Source organism: Thermobia domestica, chromosome 15 (genome assembly GCF_964235325.1).
Source record: "Thermobia domestica chromosome 15, izTheDome1.hap1.1, whole genome shotgun sequence".
Taxonomy (NCBI): Eukaryota; Metazoa; Arthropoda; class Insecta; order Zygentoma; family Lepismatidae; genus Thermobia; species Thermobia domestica.
This window is the reverse complement of record NC_137468.1, coordinates 138,992,454-139,007,172: the sequence shown is the minus strand read 5'-3', so window position 1 is coordinate 139,007,172 and position 14,719 is coordinate 138,992,454. Positions and strand designations below refer to the sequence as shown.

The following is a 14,719-nucleotide window of genomic DNA, read 5'->3' as shown; positions in this document are numbered from 1 at the left end:
TCGATAACACGGCTGACTTAAACGCAAGAGAAATGGGTTCAAAAACGAGTCCAAACTAAAATTCTTGTGGGTGCCGGGGCCCCGAAGCACCCACGTACTCGGCGCGCATGCCTTAGCTTGAAATAATTATAGAACAAATTAATGTATGGATTGTGTTTGTAGCCTATTTGAAGTAAATTTTGCAATTTTATATTTTAGAAAATACTTTCCGTGAATAGTGTGCTCGGCAACGACGGGGGACAAATTTGATGAGTTTAAGGTCATAGGTGCCTGTATCACCAGTAAATATGTAAATACATTAGTGAAACTATCAGTATACATTTGATGGTAAAACAAGTATTCTTCAGTTACATTTGGTTTTCCAAAAACAGCAGTTTAGTTCAGTCATTAGTTGCTACTCTTCGAATAAACATTCTGTAGAATCAACGCCAGCAATAGCGTAAAAATTCTTGTCAAATTTAAGAAGCTTAATGCTCGGAGCTCGAAGACTATGCAACGCTACTACTTCAAGTGCTAAATTTAAAGTTCTGTATTAGAAGAAGTGTCGATGTACAGTAAAGAAAGCTGCATTTTCGGGGAAAACCCGTCGTGAAAAAACTGCTCGGGAAATTCCCGCAATTTGAACGCACAAAGCATCGGATCTGGAAGATATTCAATTTTATTCAAGACATTTTGAAATGTTTACTTTATAAAATATGAATTATCTAATTGTTAATTGTTTTAAATTCATTTTCGGGAAAGAACCGTCTTGCTAGTGCTAGGGAAATTCCCGTAATTGAACGCGCAAAATATCGGAAGTAACTTCAACAATAAAACCATTTATTTTAAGCTGGGAAATATTTGCCATATAAAACATTTTGAAACATTTATTTTATAATACATGAATTAACTTATATCTTTGTTTTACATTAATATACTTGGTATTCATATTTGGCGAACGTTACTGAGGCTCCTGAGATGACTCGATCTACATTTGTTTGTTTGTCCCTGTACCACATACACATTACAGGGTACAAGCACGAGACACACTAAATTTCCTGGCGGCATACCAACGTAAAATTTCAAAATGGCTGCCTTTAAAAAAAAAAAAAATCGCGGGTATCCACGCTACAAAACGCAATTTTCGGTCTTTTAAATACAAATTTTCACAGTAGAAGCACGAGACATTCTAAATGAGCTATATATATATATATTAGCGGCGAACCAACGTAAAATTTCCAAATGGCGGCCATTATTCAACTAGTGGGTATCCACGCTGCAGGGTGCAATTTTCGGTCTTTTTAAGTTGATATTATGAGGGAAGGAGCAAGAAACATTCTAAATTTGCTGTATCGATTTTCTCGCTGATCCAATGTAAATTTTCAAAATGGCGGCCATTAAAAAAAAAACAGTAGTGAGCAGAAAACTGTTGCAAGTTGCGACAATGACAATCTTGAAATATAAATCACATTTTAACGCTTATACCCCAAAGACAATGAAATATTTCGAAAAAAAAAAAAAAAAAAAAACAAACAAACCCGAAAATACCCGAAAAACCCATATTGGTTTAGGTGGGTTGGGTTTTTCAAAAATACCCGGTTTTTTTCAAACCCTGTTAAAGATAAGGGTGGAAATGGAATATATAATCGATTCCAAAAAATCTCTTCCCGTTATTCTGTTATCATTTTTGCTCTGTTGATAAACTATAACATATCCGTTTCATAAGCTTTCCAATAAGTAAGCATAGCAAAGTTCGCAAGTCTAAAACAAAGTAAGAGGCGCGCTTTTAGTGCTATTTAAAAAGTGATAATATGGATCTACTACACCCAGAGGTTGTCCCTTCACTTTTTGAAGTGATCCCTTAATGTATATACTTTCATTTGGAAATGTAGTTTCCGTATATATTACTAGTTCATAGAAAAAAGAAAATAGTGCCATATAATATTTGCCGTTGTGTGAGTACGTATTAATTTTCTGTCTTCCCATGGAGTTAAGAAAGCTACAGGAATTGTGTTTTAATTGTAATTGCGTATTTCTTTAAATGTCGCAGCATATGCTTGTAGTATTTACTGTCTCTCATTTTCTAAGAGTAATAACATATTTAACAGCATGTGTAGAATGAAAAGTACAAGTTGTTCCATCTCCATTAACCTCCAGTTTCAACATAACTTCTACAAAATAAGCACCATTAATTATTACTATGATTAATACTATCCTTTCTATTTATTTGTTTTGCAAATTTGTTATTAAATAATCTGATCACACAATTTTCCAGACAGAATTTTAAGACGTTCATGAGCAAGGAGTCAAATTACTTTTTACACTTTCGTTGCTTAAGAGCACAAAGGACTAGTACCTACTTGCGTTACTCTTGTCAATTTACTTAATAAAATATGAAATACGATATACGGTATTTTAACTGGAAAATATAGTATCGTATTAGTTATACAACCTTTCGTCAAACAGTGTTAGAAATAACCAGGAAAATTAACATTGATATACAAATATTCAGATAAAATTGTGCCTTCCCACCCCCCTCCTTACACACATACTTTTAACGTCCAATCGCCGCCACTGATTATACCAGTACTTTAAAATAGTACACACACAACTGTTAATGTAAAAGAAAATTGGCATGGATTTTTAATGTATAAAATAGTACATTCTGTATCCTGGGATTACAAATTCTTAACTTAATTTTGTGTACAAGTTACACATTACGTGTAAAATTATCTTCAATAGTTTGTGCTTACAGAAGAATTGTAAAATATCTAGTCTTTCATCAAGGAGTCTCTGCAGAAATTATTTTATCAAAAGACTAACAAACTTTTCAAGAGGTCAGTTGTTCAATTTTCAATTTTAGAACCCTTGCATCTAAAGAGCAAAATGCTTTTCATAAAGTGATTCAGTCTTCATATGAATGACTTCACCTGTTCAGAAAGGTCACAATATAGTGGCTGAAACAGTTCAGAAAATTCTTAAAGATACAATAAACAAAGGAGATCCATATTACCAAGTTTCAGTTAGTACTTTGTGAGCTGCCAATCAAGAAAAATAGCATGACAACCTATTATCCCCTAAAGCAGAACGTTTTTCAACTTTCTGCGACAATTTACGAAAAACTTTAAGCATTTTAGTAATCGCGTAGTAAAATTATAACCTACGATTTTCACGCGCATAGAAGCTAAAAACTTCTTGTATTTTTTATTTTATTTATTTATTTTACATCTTAAAACATGGAATGGATCATTTAAGTCTCCTTGAATCCCTTTTACAACTTTGAATCCTACCTCTTCAGACATTAATTTGTCTTCAGAAATAGGCTTGAAAATGCTTGTGGTATTGACAACCATATTTCTGACATAAAAACATTTTCAAAATGCTTCCTGTTTCCCACGAATCCAACAGGAGATTTGGATTTACGCCAACATATCAGTTGTGCCAATCTCTTCAAATGAAAAACCACTGACTGCAGGGAGTTTAGTCATATTATTGCTAATTAGAAACCTCAGCTTCCACAAATTGCTTTAGTGCTGAGCACTTGCTCTTGCAGAGTTTAATTTTTCAAACATCAGAGCAACAGTTGGTTGTAATAATAATAATAATAATAATAATAATAATAATAATAATAATAATAATAATAATAATAATAATAATAATAATAATAATAATAAAGTTTTCACTTTATCAACAGTTGTCGAAAACGACTATGAGAAAACAGTAATCATGTCGTAAAATGCATCCAAAAGAACCAAAACTTTTATTGGCTTCGTCATTACGAGGGGGTGCTGATAAAGATTGAGCCTTATCAAGAAAAAATTGAGCTAGGAAACTGAAATTAGCGGGGTATACAGTGCAAAATGTATACTATGTTGCAAAATGCAATGTTCAATGATATTAACATCCTTTTCTTTTTCATTTCAGAAGTAAACATGGCTGCACTTGCAGCAGCTTCAGTTAAGAGGAGCATAGGACCATCATGAAGTTTCTCTTTCTCCAAGGGAAAGGTGGGACACACAGATCTACGATGAAATGAAAGAAACTTTGGAGGACCGTGGGCCGTCAAATGCAACTGTCAAAGCTGGGTGGCAAACTTCAGAACTGGCCACTTTGATGTTGAAGATGCGAAACCCAGTAGCAGGCCTGTTTCTGTACCTGTTCCCGAAAATATGCAAACCATCCAGGACATGATAATGGAAAATCGTTGAATATCAGTCAAAAGGATTGCTACATGTTTGGACATTCACGTCAAAGAGTTGGTACCATTACTCATAATGATCTGGATATGAAGAAGATTGCAGCAAAGTGGATCCCGAAACTTCGAACGAAGGAACAAGAACAGGAAAACGTGATATATTCCGTAAGCAGAAGCTTTGCTTTGTATATAATTAAACACAACAATGTATATAATTAAACTATTTGCCAAGCAAAACAACAGATTCACATTAAAAACCTACATACGTGTTAAAGTATGTATAAAACAAAACTGCGTGCCCATATATTCTGAAATACCAGAAATGCAATTTGCTTTTAAGCATATGGGACGATGTTTGTATTTGTCGACCAGCATTAGGACATATTCGCCCTCTCGCGGAGTGAACTTTGCTCGCTTTCTTTCCAAATCTAATACCAAAAGTTACCACATGCTATGCGAACAAGTTTTCAGTTGCTACACACACACATTCTAGCCAATTAAACGTATGATGATGTGTCATCATGTCGTAAAATCACAGTTTTATGCAACTTCCAATTATTCGTGGATAAGTTGGTGCAATTATGTAAGGTTCTTATCCAGGTATAAAAATAATCAACACAACACAAAAGTACAAATACTGATATTCAAAATAGATGTGGAAATTCCTCCTCCCCCGCCAAAATTAAGCAGAAAATAAAAAAATAAAAAAACAAAGAAAAGAAAGAAAGAAAGACACGCTCTTAAGCGAATGCCTCATACTAGTCCACCATTACAGAAAACATTTACACGACGGTCTCATAATTACTGGTAATTACAATAACTTAATAAAAGTAAAAATAAAACGAAGAACCATTATACTTAATTTCCGACTGTTTAAAATTTGTTGATGATGAACAATACGGTATAAATATTTGCAAAATTTACAGATGATATATGTGATAACCAAAAGAGTGTTACATAAGGAGTTTATTTATTTAATAAGAAGGCCGCATCTAAGTTAAGTGACAGAGAAGAAACCACATAAATATAAACGATCTACGATGCATTCTTCCATATGGAAATATATATATATATATATATTTTTTTTAACTATTCATACGAGTTCTTTATGTTTAATCTATGAAATGTGTTATACCACAATGAAAAATTACAGCATAAGTACAGATGCAGGAGACATACGTATCAGATAATATTAAAGAAATAATAAAAGAAATCAACTACGTGCACGATGCGGTATTTTATACGAAAAGAATTGTAGTCAGTGTCGGACTGGACAGGGTGGCGAGGCGGAAATCTCCGCCTGCGCCCACCCTCTTATGGCGCCCCATTGTCACAATAAAATAATATTTAAGTCAAGACAATTTTAGTTAAAATTTTCATTATTGTCTTTATAGTAAATATCATATAACAGAGCTATTTATTGCAGATTCGCATAGATTATTTAAAGGCTATAAACTGTCAAATCGCCGTGCTCTCTTCGTTGCGGGTGTCAGCACTGTCAGATATCCTATGTGATATGTAACAAATCGGTCTGATCTGTATTATCACAAGTGGCCTTGTGACTGCTGTATGGCTCATTCTCTTGTTGCGTTATTTGACTGTGGTAATGTTACAGTGTTAGCGTCGAGACTCAACGTCAGCGGCGCCTGTGTTCTCAGGTAGGAAGGTAAATATTAATTAAGGCAAGAATATTGTGTGCTATTCTTTATAGTGTTATTTATTGATGTAATAAATAGTCACAGATTCTTAGGTAAAGATGGATTTTTTTTTTATAAAATTTTCTTCAAAATGTTAATATCCAAATTATGCGTAAATTACGTTTAATATATTTAAAAGACATCTTCACATTCCGTCTGGCTGCATTTTAAACAGTTATGAAATTATAAGTTTATTTTGGTTAAAAGTTAACAGTCACTCTTGCATTGTAAGAACGAAAACAGTATGCAAATTTAACGTTTAAAATTTTGCTACGGCGACAGAATATTTGGATTTTATATTGAAGTAAGATTCAACAGCCCACGTATTTATTTATATTCTAATTTAAACATTATATGCAGTGCACGTGTGGTGCAAAGAGAGCAGAGTAGCAAGAGCAAGAAGTTTACGAGGCTAATGGTTGAAATTCGAAACTCTAACGTCACAAGCTCTTGACACAGAGCTATTTGAGCTTACAACATTAACTTCGAAATACCCACTCTCCCCAAAGATGGACTACTTAACGGCATGGGAAATGGTCCAAACACTAGCAACAAGTTTAAATTCACTCAGAGAAAAATTTTACCACCTGTATGGAACCGTTAAAATGTTTTTAGAAAATCTTAACAGAGAATAGGATGAAAACGAACTTCATCCCAGGGTGGATGCTCATTTTGCAACGAAAAAAGATTCAGTGTAAAAAGCGCTTTTTGATGAAAACTGCTCTGATGAAGATTCGTCTTTGAAAGAAGTCAAGTGGAAGTTCCAAGTAGAAACCTTCTACAGAATTTATGACACCGCTTTTACAAATGTTGAGGAGAGGTTTACCCGACTCAAAGAGATTTGAAGAAATAAAGAAAGATGGATTACCAGATGGAACCTGAAAATATTAGCAGAAAATACAGGCACGTGTAAAGAAACCCTGTCACGCGATTGCGACTCATTACAAAGATTACTTCAAGAATCTGAAGGATTCTTCTACTAGTGACTTCGATGTGGTTCAGTGCCCAGCTGATTCCAGTATTGCCAACTGTGATATCAAAGTTAACGGAGCTTCGGTAACTTCAAAAGGCTGTAGTTAATTCATGAAGCATTGGTCGAAAATATTTGCTGTGTTTATTATTCATGTAAAATTGAACCATCTCAAAAATTTCAGAATTTTAAAAGATGGTATTTTCGAGAAAATGGCGCCCAAAAATGGCGATTTTTGAAAATTGACAATTTCTCGAATTTTTTGACAACGGTTGCACACAGAAGCGATTTTTTTTCCGGAAAGCGGGTAACTAAGTCTTACCAACCGTGAAAACAGAATTTTCTGCGATCACATCGCAGATCGCGGCATGTTCTGCTATGGGGCTTTTCACGTTTGACCATTCAGGAGTTGCGCGATATGACGCTTGCGGTATATCAAATTAAACAAGCCACGTCTTATACCACAGTTGTTTCACTGCTAATTCGTGGCTGGAATTGCGAATGCAAGGTTGGTGCATGGGTGGTTAGGTGTTGTACACATATAGCAGCTGCATTGTGGTATTTGCGTTATCAAAGATATTTACAAGCATCAGACCCTTCATTACTTCCACACGCCTCCTACATCATGAATGCTGACATTTCTCATTGGTCTGAAAGTGCAGAAAGCTGAAACGATGGGTCAGACTAATTACTGCGTAGGTTTTCACATAGGTTATTTAGTTACTGTACAAGCCACAGCAATGTTTTACTTTTTTGTGATTTGTTGCATTAAGAATATTTCAGTGTATTCAGTTAGGCTATTATAAACTTTGGTCTTTAATTTGTGTATATTTTTTTTATACTAACGATCCTACTTTATAAATACGTAACTCATAATATTTAACTCCTTAGAGCCAAACATCCTTTTTTTTTTTCCAAGTGTTTAGCCACTAAACATAGCTCCTAGTTCTACTGTTTACGAATATGCAGTTTAATCGGTTTAGTTAGTTTAGTTTAGTATTATTTTTAACAAAGTGCATTTTTATCATTGGATGAGATCCGATTTTCCAATATTATTTCCTTAAGTAGAAGATCGGACAAATCAGAGTGTATGAATGTGGAATTAATCTGTCGTATGTCTTCTTTGAAAACGTAAACTGCGCGCTAAGCAATTGGAAAGCCTCCATGTAATAATTTATTTTCATGAATTAATGAATACCTATTGTCTTTATTTGAAATGTGCCCGTTTCATGTTTGAGAAAATACTTGTAAAATGTTAGATGAATTTCGATACTATAAATAAAATCTATTTTGTTCTTGGGAAAAAAATATATATATATTTAGTAAATAAATAGTAGGAACGTCTTAAATGAAATTAAGTTGATATGGAGACCTATTCCTCAATTTGACAGTACTATATATAATCTTCCTTTATTTAAATGACAACAATATTAAGACGAACAGTTTATATGAATCTATGCCTTATGTTCGTTAATGCACATCGGATCGACGAAGATTTGAAAGGTATTTTCAGGAAAACTGTTTCTCTTACTAATTTCTCGATTAAGAGTCTTACTCTGTATTGATGAAAAAGTAGTGTTAGTGATTTCATACTTATACATTAACTGATTTCTACGCTTTAAATTTGTTTCAGGCTCAGATCCTGCTGATATATTTACTCCCGATCTAATCTGATCCAGATCGGACGCGTCAGTGTTTTATTAATTTATTGTTTAAATCGAAAACTACCCCTGATTGAGGGGCAGTAATATATAAATGGGGCATTTGCCAGGAATGTGTGCGGAAATTATAAAATTTAAGAAAGCAAAGAAAAGCAATCAAAGTAATGTATTTAAATCTACTATCTCAATCTTTATTTGGTGGGAATGACAGAAAGCTATGGAAACATTCATTCGTATTTTGGACATCGAGATTCAAATTTGGAACCTTTCTGCTAAGAAACGCGTCTCTTACTGGTTACGTCGTTACGTTTGGTGCTAAAATTTATTGCAATATTTTATTACGAAAACTAATGAAGAAACAATTCCTAATTCCAGTAATCAACAGAAATATGCTGGTAATTGTATACATGTACTAAAGTGATGTTAGTCAACATACAATTAATTATTCATATCTGATCAGCCGAAATTTTACTTCTTAGTTAAAAACAAATGCGAATACAGCAAGAACTTGTTTAGGCCTTAAATCTAACAACGACAATATTATTAATTTCTTCTTTTAAAAAATAACATACTATGTATCACGTATAACCGTCTTTAGAGTATATTTTCATATTAGATCTACAAAGGAAACTACTTTAAAAGATCAATGGGGGATTGTATGGTTTTGTAAGTTGCAACTTACCATAATAAGATGAGTATGATACCAGTTTATTATGTAAAATTTGTGAACTTAGCACAACAAAACTGGTGTTCTGTCGTTCGCGAACGAACTGATATTTTCACTGAACTAGTTCGCATGATCGACTTTAGTTCGTCTCGAACTAGATGCGCACGCACCTCAAGTATGTACTGAAGGAAGAAACAGGGAAAACATCAGTTCGAAACGAACTGAAAGTCCAGTTCGCAAACTAGATGCTTGTGCATCTTTGTGCGGATCTATAATGCTTCTGGTCATTCTGAGGGTTTGTACGAGTGCTACGTGATACGAGAATGATAACTCGACCCTCAGTGCACTTTCACTCAAGAAATGTGCACGAATGAATAACGAAATAAAAGGGGGGGGGGGAGAGGAAAATATGAGAAGGTTTTGCAAGGGCCACTTTACAAAGTAAAAGCCTCAAAGAAACTGGAACATCAGACTTGAGGCGAAGTAGATTTATTTTAATTCAAGCTAAATTTTGGCTTACTGAAGACGAAATATAATTTGCTCCTATTACTGACTTTGGTGGATTTCAGTTTTGAAAAAGTATAGTAAACAATATTACCCTCATGCTAAAAAGCAAAATATACAATGTAATTACCGCATATGACGACTCAGTCCGTAGAATCGTTTTATTCATTTTATGTCCAAGATGAATGATTCAGCATATCATTAATACGTTTGCAAGGATAAGCTCAACAAATATATTCAGGACAATTGTGATCTCCGGTCTTTCTATCATTAATCCTTAACTTCTGATAATATGAGTAATTCGTGAGTTATCTATATTATCAAATAACCCCCATAGCAGAACATGCCGCGATCTGCGATGTGATCGCAGAAAATTTGCCGCGCCTGTGCAGAAAAAAAAAAGTCAGAGGAAAAAAAATAGCCAACAGAAAATTATAAAAACATGCCTGCTATGTGTAGATGTCTTAAATGCACGGACGACTCGCATAAATATACTCACGTCGCGTAAAGCGTGTTTTCAACCATCACAAGTGTTTCTTCTGCTGGAACTGATCACCTTGATTTTTTATTTTGGAATTCCTGCGGAAAAGTTTTGACTTCCAAGAGCTCATCGCAGAAAGACAAGAAAGTTCTGCCATCGGGCAAATAACAATTTCAATTGTTCTGCGGAAATACAAAGGGGAAAGACCAGTAGCATCATTTCAGTTTTTACTTGGGGTGCGGTGGAGTTGGAGGAAGACTACTAATGACTTCATCGGGTAGCCGCATGCAAATTTCGGGTTAACTGTGCACATGGCTGCCTTGAAATGCAAAATATACGGATAAATGAACAAAATCAGACGAAATGTTATCATGAGAGTAACAAAAAAAGGTAAGGAAGGTCATCAGTTTAAGTGATTAATAGGGGAGAAAACCGATGTTAAATTTTGGACTATATGAGTTCGCTGATTGATGTGATATGACGTGAACTGGCAATAGAGCATAACGTGACAATGTTTCAAACCCATCATATTAATAACTAACGTCGGGTGTATATGCTGCTGTAATGAAGGAAAATACATACATATAGAGTGGGAACTAGTAAGAGGAAACTTGCATCTGATATAAAATGTAGTGAAATTGGGCAAAATTTTGAGTGATATTCCATGTTATCGGGGCACAAATTTGTAAAATGCACGAAAGAAGTTTTGTATTTGATTTTGTAATGAGATTGCAAAGGTAATAAAATAATATCGGGATGTTAAACATTAAATGTATAATAAGGTAGAAGTACGAAATGGAAAGCATGCTCTGTAACACATATTACTCAATAACAAAGGCATTATGAAAGAAAATGCTGTGTCAAGGCAGTGTGATAATGCAAGTGTCGCAAAACCTTGCGACACAGAATGTATACGTCTCATGCCGCATGAAGTCTTTTCCACTATCCTCATATATGCATATATGCACCGTCGCTGACGCGCCTGCTCCCTACGGACGTTCCTGCCCTGATTCGGTTTGATAGCATTTGTGCATTTTAGTGGCCACGTAGCACAAGTTGGTTCGTGCTTAATGCCATGCAATGTAGTTGTTATGGCATACATCCACACACTATATTTATACTCTGCCATCGTGATGTCAATCTCCACATATTATTGAAGCTCCTCCTTTAAGAAACTCTTTCTAAGGCAGTAAAAGTACATATGTTGAAAAAGGTAAGTATTCGTTCATTGAACGGTTAGCACGCAGAAAAAGTAGTTTTGTATCATTTAATGTCCTAGGGACACGTCTTTGATGGGGATTCCACCCTCCACCTCTACCCCAAACACAGTTTCGAAGCTACATCTTCCATCGCAGTGAGAAAGTAAGAATTCATTGACTAGTAATTTCTGAGTAATATCTAGTTTCCAAAATTAACAGTTCGAAGGTGCTAATTTTGCACAGTAATACTATACTAATGCATACGGATGTAAGAAAAAAGCAAAGCAAGTATGAAAATAAGAAATATTTGAGACTAACAGTGAAGCATGGGTAATTGTAGGTAAGACATTTGAAAGTAAAAAGAGGTAAGTAATAATAGAACGTTCAGAACAGTTCATGTGGGTCTTATCGTGGGCCGCCATCTGCGGCAGTTTAGCCCCGATGGGTTAACTTTACAACGCCCGCTCCAGCAGGTATACTCACTCAGAAACGAGAAAATACACACTAATAATTTTATGAAAATGGATCAAAACTTACTTAACCTTAAGCTAACCCGTTCCTAACCCCTACCCTACTTATTTATATTTTACTCTACTCTACCCTACCCTACTCTACTATACTTTTTAAAACGGCCCTACTTACCGATGCGCAGCTGGAGCGTCTCTTGTAAAGTTTACCCGCCCCGATTTTCCCCGGAGACTATAGAGGCTATCATCGTGAATGTGGATTCCTAATGTTTTGGTAGTCCTACTTTTCACCCCTCAACGTGCTGAAATTCCCATCTCACACACGGGGCTGAAACAGTGTATTGTGAATGTATTGATAATCTACATTATGAATGAATGGGAATGTGCTTCTGAAAAAAGTTTTGTAGCTCCAGGAGAAAAATGTGTTCCGCTCCGTGCCGCACAACTGCCTGAAATAATCAGTTTTGATCATAACCGTTCATGACATTAGGGAATTTCAAGTTACTCACTCGGCTGGTATTATAATATGTGGTGTTCCTTCGTAAATGGTACTAATTTGTTATTTTAACCTTCTGCTAAACTGCTACTTTTGCATATGTGAGCGACACTTGCCAATATTAAAAAAAAAAAAAAAAATCTACAAACAATGCCTGCTTCGTGAACCACTCAAGTTGACTTACTGGTCAGATCATTCCTGAACTAAATGTCACACGAACCATTGAATCAGTTCAGTTCCTTTCCTGTTTGTGAAATGGTTGCGCGTGCATCGAGCTTTTCTCTTCAAAGATAAATCCTCCCTTCAATCCACTCCAATTGCCCAGCATGCAAGAGAATATCATCATTTGCAAACTAAGTAAACTAAATGAACTATCTATTGCTGACGATTGTAATACAACTGGTGTTCTCAGATGTTTCTGCAATAAAATTTATGGATATAGTATACATGAAGCTGCATCAGTTCCCGAAGGAGCAGGACGCTCATACTTTTAGGAATTATTCATTGAGTACTAGCAGCGTTCACCCCGCTTTGCTGCGGTCACCCCGGAACGCAATAAACTTTGTTACTTAGATAATTTTTACTTTTTCGCTTTCAAGTGATATGATAAAAACCATAGAAGATTGCAGTAAATGTTAACATTATATCGCCTGTCATTTATGTTAACCCTCCCCGCTTCGCTGCGGTCACCCCCGAACGCAATAAACTTTGTTACTTAGATAATTTTTACTTTTTCGCTTTCAAGTGATATGATAAAAACCATTACAACGCCTGTCATTTATGTTAACCCGCCGAGTGACACGGTCATGCGGGTTGCATATACATACGTTTATTTTTATACCTATGATGAACTAACAAAGGATTTGTACGTAATGGACACCTGAATGGTCAATTATCTCAAGACACTGGTAATTGAAAATTAAAGTGATATGATAAAAACCATCTAGGGTCCAAATCCTAATAACCCCCCAAAAATAAAAGAAATTGGTTCAGCCGTATTAGCGTGATGAGCGGACAAAGGATTTGTACGTTCTCTTTTATATATATAGAATGTACGAATATACAAAGGGGGGTAACAAAGCGACTTTTATTTACTTATCGACTGATACGTAAATAAAAAAGAACGTACCTGTACTTTATATTTGCATTGTGTGGTGCCCTTGTACAATATCTGTGACTGTGTGTGTGGGGGGGAGGAGGAATTCAACGCATATCGCATGTCTTGTGCACATGGATACTTCTTACTATTGCACTACGTAGAATATTTATGGTATTTCATGTAGAAGTGTCAATAGAACACAGAAGAAACGCAGATCAGGGGTTCTCATGTATACTATTACTTTATTTATATTATTATTATTATTAAACGAACTGAAATACCCATCACTACACAAAAAACAGGGAACTATTTCCGTACCGTTTACCAGAACCATACCATATCCGGAAGCACACTTATTTGTCTTGTTAACGATTCATGAAAAAAAAAAAAAAAAGCTAATATTCCTTGTATACTAGGCTGAGAGATTATTTAGGGTGCAGATTTACTATATGGATCATAGGTTGTAAAATGCACGGAAAAATGTGGGGAAATCTTTAATTTGATCATTTTATGTCGAGAACAGAACCCAGCGAACCCCTGCGGGGCTTCTAACCCGTTCCTACTCCTACTACTACTTATACTATGGATCCGTATAGTAAAAGTGCACGTTATATAGCATGTCATGTAAAAATTAAATAAATGCTTAATATTTAATTACAAATCAAGGAACCCACAATCAATACAAATTATATTTAATATTAAAGCTTAACATACCACTTTAATATTAACAGTTATCAATAAATTACGAACAAACCTTTCCTAACAAGTCATACTCCATATATCTGATGTTTTATCACTTGTCAATGAAATATTTGCGTCCACTGTAACACGTGAAATCCACTTCTATGTTTACATGCTCCATTTTTCTTCTTCTTCTTCTTCTGCTCTGTCTCTCTCTTCCCTAATCTTATTCAACAAACAAATTCTATCCTTATGAGCAATTCTACTATAAGCAGTTTTTCTCTCTCTATCTCTGTTCGTTTTGATCCTCCAGGTCAGGATGATATCCAACGTACGTTAAGACAATTATTAGGCCTACCGCTCACTGGCAACATTTTGTCGGGCAACTATCTTGTTGCTCTGGCTAAATGCATTGAGTCTTATGGGAGTCCGCTCACTGAAGCGACAGCGACAGAAAAGTTGCCGAGGTGTCGCCAAGCAGGGCAACAGCTCGGCGACGGAACAGTTGCGCAACATCTACAAATGCATTGAATCTTATGGGAGTCCGCTCACTGAGGCGACGGCGACAGAAAAGTTGCCGAGGTACCTCCAAATAGAAAGGTAAAAAATAAATGTTTTCTACA

The 14,719-nt window shown here is 35.3% G+C and overlaps 1 protein-coding gene across 1 annotated transcript in view; it reads right to left on the bottom strand.

Annotated features, from left to right (window-relative positions):
* LOC145671264 (general transcription factor 3C polypeptide 1) overlaps nucleotides 1–14,410 on the bottom strand; it is a 36,973-nt gene extending 22,563 nt beyond the window's left edge. The window contains exon 1 of the mRNA XM_081740193.1: nucleotides 14,170–14,410. The gene's annotated coding sequence lies outside the window, so the exon portion shown is untranslated. The remainder of the gene's footprint in view (nucleotides 1–14,169) is intronic.
* Nucleotides 14,411–14,719: the final 309 nt, after the last annotated feature.